Source organism: Falco rusticolus, chromosome 5, assembly GCF_015220075.1.
Source record: "Falco rusticolus isolate bFalRus1 chromosome 5, bFalRus1.pri, whole genome shotgun sequence".
In the NCBI taxonomy this organism is placed as follows: Eukaryota; Metazoa; Chordata; class Aves; order Falconiformes; family Falconidae; genus Falco; species Falco rusticolus.
Genome location: NC_051191.1, coordinates 47452659 through 47458040, shown reverse-complemented (window position 1 = coordinate 47458040; position 5382 = coordinate 47452659).

Below are 5382 nucleotides of genomic sequence, written 5' to 3'. Positions count from 1 at the left end.
GGGGTTGGCCGAGGCGAGCCGCGCGGGGCGGGGCGGGGCGGGGCGGGGCGGGGGGAGGCGGGGCAGCGTTGCCGGGGAAACGGGCTCGCGCGACCTCTGCTCGCCGCGTGCGCGTGTGCGCCAGCGTCCCTGCGCGGGCTTCCGGCGCCAGCGGTCGTTCCGCGGTTGGGGCGAGGGGCAGTAGCGTAGGATGCCGTGCCAAAATAACCCCCCTCTGGTGAACCGCGTGGGGTTAAAGCCCGGGTGATGCGTCCCGGTGCGGCGCTGTGCAGCTCCGGCACCAAAATACGGCGCTCCGAGCCCATCGTTGCAGTTTCGCCTCTGAAGGAGAGAGGGAAACAGCAGCGCTGACGGGCCCGACGGCGCGGTCGTGCGGCACACAGTAGTTTCTGGTAACAGGTAGCCGAGGCTAACCCTGAGGAAAAAAGTATGCATTATGTTTTGTATTCAGCGGTACTAAGTAGCTGATGTCCAGCTGCTAATACCAGACTGAACACTCGGGCTCACATAGCCACCTACAAGGAAAAATACGTTCCAGGCAGTAGTCGCTGTTTTCTGACAGAAATCAGCTTGTAAGAGCAGCTGAAATACTGTGAACAGGATCTTCTTGTAAACTTCCTCAATTTCTCTCTAAAATCTCTTTGACTAAAGTAGGAGACCGACCATCTGGACCGGTATTGACAGTCCCCTAATAAGATTAATCCTTTAATAGGGATGTATTTTTTTTTTTCAGTTAGTGTATTAGAAGATGAATATTACTGACGACACACACATCCCTGAGGAAAAAAGCCACATGTTAAAATTGCCAGCAGTTTTATACAGATCTGGAGATTCCAGTAACAGTTAGCTCCCCTAGAGGTGGTTCTAAGCTCAGTTAATATGAAGGTGTCTAAAACGTGTTACAGCCACTTCCATCGCTACATTGACAAGAGTTTAGTACTTCACTGGAAGTCTGACTGGGAACTGATGTTGCTGTACAGTTTTATGTGTATCTTGTGCTTGTGGTCAATACCTTTGCAATATTAGAAATAAAATACCAACAGTATTCAGTCTCTACCAGTGTATATATCTATACTGAAATAAGTAACATTACAGCAAGTTAAACTTCACCTTCCAAAATGAACTGAAATTTAATTCTGGTGCAAAACAGATTTTGGTGGGGAAGGGGGGGTGGGGGGTGGGGAAGCGCCGTAGTTCTACACAGCTTTACAATGCAAAAAATCTTTACAAACAGTATTATGAAGTTGTGTGCCTCTCTTGTTTTCTGTATCAAACTTGCTGATTTTCAAATTACTTCTCCTATTATCAGCTCTACAAATATTAACGCTAACTGAGGTTAAACAGAAGTCTTCCTCCCTTGTAGAGCTTCATTAACAGGAATGGTAGCATGGCCCAGATTCTTTCTTTGGTTCTATTAGTGTTAACATCAGGATTACACAGCTGTTACCTGTTGGAAAACAATTAATTTACACGAGAAACGTGACGTCAAGAATCTAGCTCACTCAGTGTGAGTACTGCAGAGAACATAGCAAAAAAGTTACAATATTCAAAGTTATTTAGTTAACGAAAAATCAACTGACAGGGTTGGGTGTCTTTTGCCAGCTAATATGTTGGATAATGGTGCCATTTTTGTGTAATCATTTCCAAGGTAGAATCTTGTTCTAAGAGGATGACTCAAGATGGTGGAAATCGTGTTAATTTATTTTTGCCTCCATGTTGTTCACATTCATCAAAAAATGGCATTTATTTCCATCCAAGGCCCACTGAGTCATGTAATTCTAGTTAATCACCTGATAGCATTTTTGAAGTATGGGTGGTAATGATGCTCTTCATCACAGTGACCGTCTCTCATCATGTCTCACAGCAATGTGAGAAGCAGCGCTGAAAACCTGCTCCTACCTCTTCTTGCTTTAAAAATAGAGCTGCTGCAGTGACTCAGATGGGCTTGACCTGGGAATCTTGTAGAGTAGAAGGAAAGAGAAAAATCAAGAGGCAAGATGGAGTTCAAAGGCACAAGGAGGAGCTTGCTGAAGGAAGGAGGAGTAGAAAGCAGGTGTGTGGGACTTACGAACACAGCAGAGGGAGAAGAGAGAAGAGGGTCAATCAAGAGATGAGCTGAGAGAGCAAGAGGAACAAACGGCTAGAAAATGTAGACTATAAATATTACAAGACAAATTAAAACAGTGAGAGAGAAGTAAATATGAAAAGAAGCCCTCCTGTTGAGGAGTGAGGGGAAATACATTGGGGTTTGTTTGTTTATTTTCTCTTTGTTTATGTCAGTCTTACTCTTCTAATTCAGTCAGTACTTAAAAGAAGCAGGTATAATACCCTTATAATATGTTGGATTCTCCCAACAGTGGCAAATTCCCCTTTTTAAAACATCTCCCACAACACAGTTTTTTTGTAGAAATAGAAATTTATGCAGCTACAGATCTCAGTGGTTTATTTTTCAAAGAAGTAAAGTCTCTCTAAGTTACGCTAAATTCACTGTGGGGCTCAAGTAAAAGTAATAAAGAGATACCATTTAGAGACCTCAAGGGTTTTGTTTAACAGTATTAGGGATTACTTATGTCTCTTTAATGTCATCTTAGATTAGTTCCGGGTAGATCAGCATTTCACAGGGCAGCAAGGTTCATCCTCACACAAAGAAAGCAACATGCAAAGAGCTGAAAAATATGTGGAAAAGCCCAGGAAAATATTTCAATGCTTTTTGCAGATACACTCTTTGGAAGAAGATATTGTGTAAGTATGGTCAGAAAATGTCTTGATGAGTTTGAAGGCTCGTTTAGACTTCCATGCTGCCTCAGTTGAGCAATCTGAAAATAGTTGCTAGATTAGATAAATCCTCAAGCTCCTGTAGCCCAGTGGCATATCTTTAGAGAAGGGTTTTGCTTTTACGCAGACATGCTGCTGGACATACCTGTAGTTTAATCCATGCTTAGTTTATGTCACCTTGACCTGAATCCAACCTAGCAGGACAGACGCCAAGTGGGAAATTAGTGTTGGGAGTACAAGCTCTGTTCAGCCTCTGAGTCAGCAGAACCTGAAAGCATCCAAATAGTTCCATCATCTCATATGGCAGAGATGTCTGTGACTGAGTAGTGTGCTATTTGTGGTGGAGAGATAAAACCATACATTGTTGTGCGCAGCTTGCCTGAGAAAAATAGTATTTTGGCCATTGCAAAATTACTTTTAATTTTTTAATGCCTGTCATGGTTTAACCCCAGCTGGCAACTAAGCCCCATGCAGCCACTCACTCACTTCCCTGCTGGTGGGATGGGGGGAAGAATTGGAAGAGTAAAAATGAGAAAACTCGTGGATTGAGATCAAGACAGTTTAACAGGTAAAGCAAAAGCTGCACGCGCAAGCAAAGCAAACAAGGAATTCATTCACCACTTCCCATGGGCAGGCAGGGGTTTGGCCATCCCCAGGGAAGCAGGGCTCCAGCATGTGCAATGGCTACTTGGGAAGACAAATGCCATCACTCCGAATGCCCCCCCGCTTCCTCTTCCTTCCCCCAGCTTTATATACCAAGCATGATGTCATATGGTATGGAATATCCCTTTGGCTAGTTCTGGTCAGCTGTCCTGGCTGTGTCCCCTCCCAATTTCTCGTGCCGCTACAGCCCTCTCACTGGCAGGACCTGAGAAATTAAAAACTCCTTGACTTAATATAAAATTGCTTAGCAACAACTTAAACCATCAGTGTGCTATCAACATTGTTCTCACACCAAACCCAAAAGAGAGCACTGCACCAGCTACTAAGAAGAAAATAAACTCTATCCCAGCCGAAAACAGGGCAGTGCCATAGTGCTGTGATAAGAATCTTCCCTGGTTAAACTCAGAGGGGTTTTTACTGTTGAGCTCAGTAGGGCCAGAATGCAATGTGTAGCACTTAGGACATCAGAAGATACAAAGCATGAGGCAGTTCATGAAGCCATTACTCGGGCAGATGTGTTGTATGGGACTGCTGATCACACAGGCATTACCTACTTCTCTGTTCAGCATGTGCGTGGAGTATCTCATGCTTATAAGTACTGATCTTCTGCATCCTTCCCCTTCAACTGTGTTTCTGTGGCTATGAGGAAAAAGGATGTTTCCCAGACCAGTACAAACTCATTAAGATGCTATTCAACAGCAAAATACAGGGAGAATTGTCCTGGTTTTAGCTGGGATAGTTGATTTTCTTCCTAGTGGCTAGTACAATGCTGTGTTTTGGATTTAGTATGAAAATAATGTTGATAAGACACTGATGTTCAGTTGTTGCTAAGTAGTGTTCATATTAAGTCAAGGACTTAGGAGCTTCTCAAGCCATGCCAGCATGAAGGCTGGAGAGGCAGAAGAGGCTGGCAGCCAGGACAGCTGACCCAAACTGGCCAAAGGGATATTCTGTTACTATATAATGTCATGCTCAGTATATGAACCGGGGGCAGTTGGCTGGGGCAGTGTGGATTGCTGCACAGGAACTGGCTGGGCATCAGTCAGAGGATGGTGAGCAATTATATTGTGCTTCATTTGTGGTTTTTTTTCTTGAGTTTTATTTCTCTTTCTATTTTTGTTATTTTCCTTTTCATTACAATTATTATTAGTAGTATTATGTTTTCCTTTATTTCAATGTTTTTACCTCAAACCATGGGGTTTTACCTTTTTCCAGTTCTCCCCATCCCACCAGGGCGGGGAGTGAGTGAGCAGCTGCATGGTACTTAGTTGCCAGCTGGGTTATACCGTGACAGGAATTTATTGGGCTACAAGGAGGTATCACGTTCATGTATATTGTCCTCCTGTGTTACAGGCTTCAGTCTGGGCTGTGCTTTCATTTCCATTAAATTGACTCCATTCTAGCCACACTAACTAAAGGCTTTTTCCAAATTTACACACATGGATGGGTAGAACCACACACTCACCAACTGAAGGGATATGACTGCATCAAATGTGAGTTCGGTTCCTAAAGCTTCTGTCAAAAGCGTGCCAGTGCTTCTTTCAGCAGCTTGCCACCAGCCAGCTTCCAGCTTGTCCTAAGGCAGGGTAGTTCAGCCTCCCTGCTTCACTTCTGTCTGGATCTGGTAGGCTGCACATAAAAGGTAACATAGCATTGATCCACTAGGTAACTTCACAAAACTAATGAGTTGCCCCCTAAGTCTGTGGTCCAAACAGGAACTGAGGAGGATACAGTGTGGAAATTCCCTCTTTTAATTACATCAACTCTCTGCTAGTTGCTATGGGAGGCAGCACCTGCCACTTGATTGCTGTGCTCCACAGTAGTGCAGGCAGAGCAACAGCACACACGCGTTCAGGAAGCATTTATCACCAACTCTAAACTGCACTGCTGGCGGCATCTGAACTAGCTACTTCAGAGTAGGTTTTGGTGTTGCAGAATGAGTTG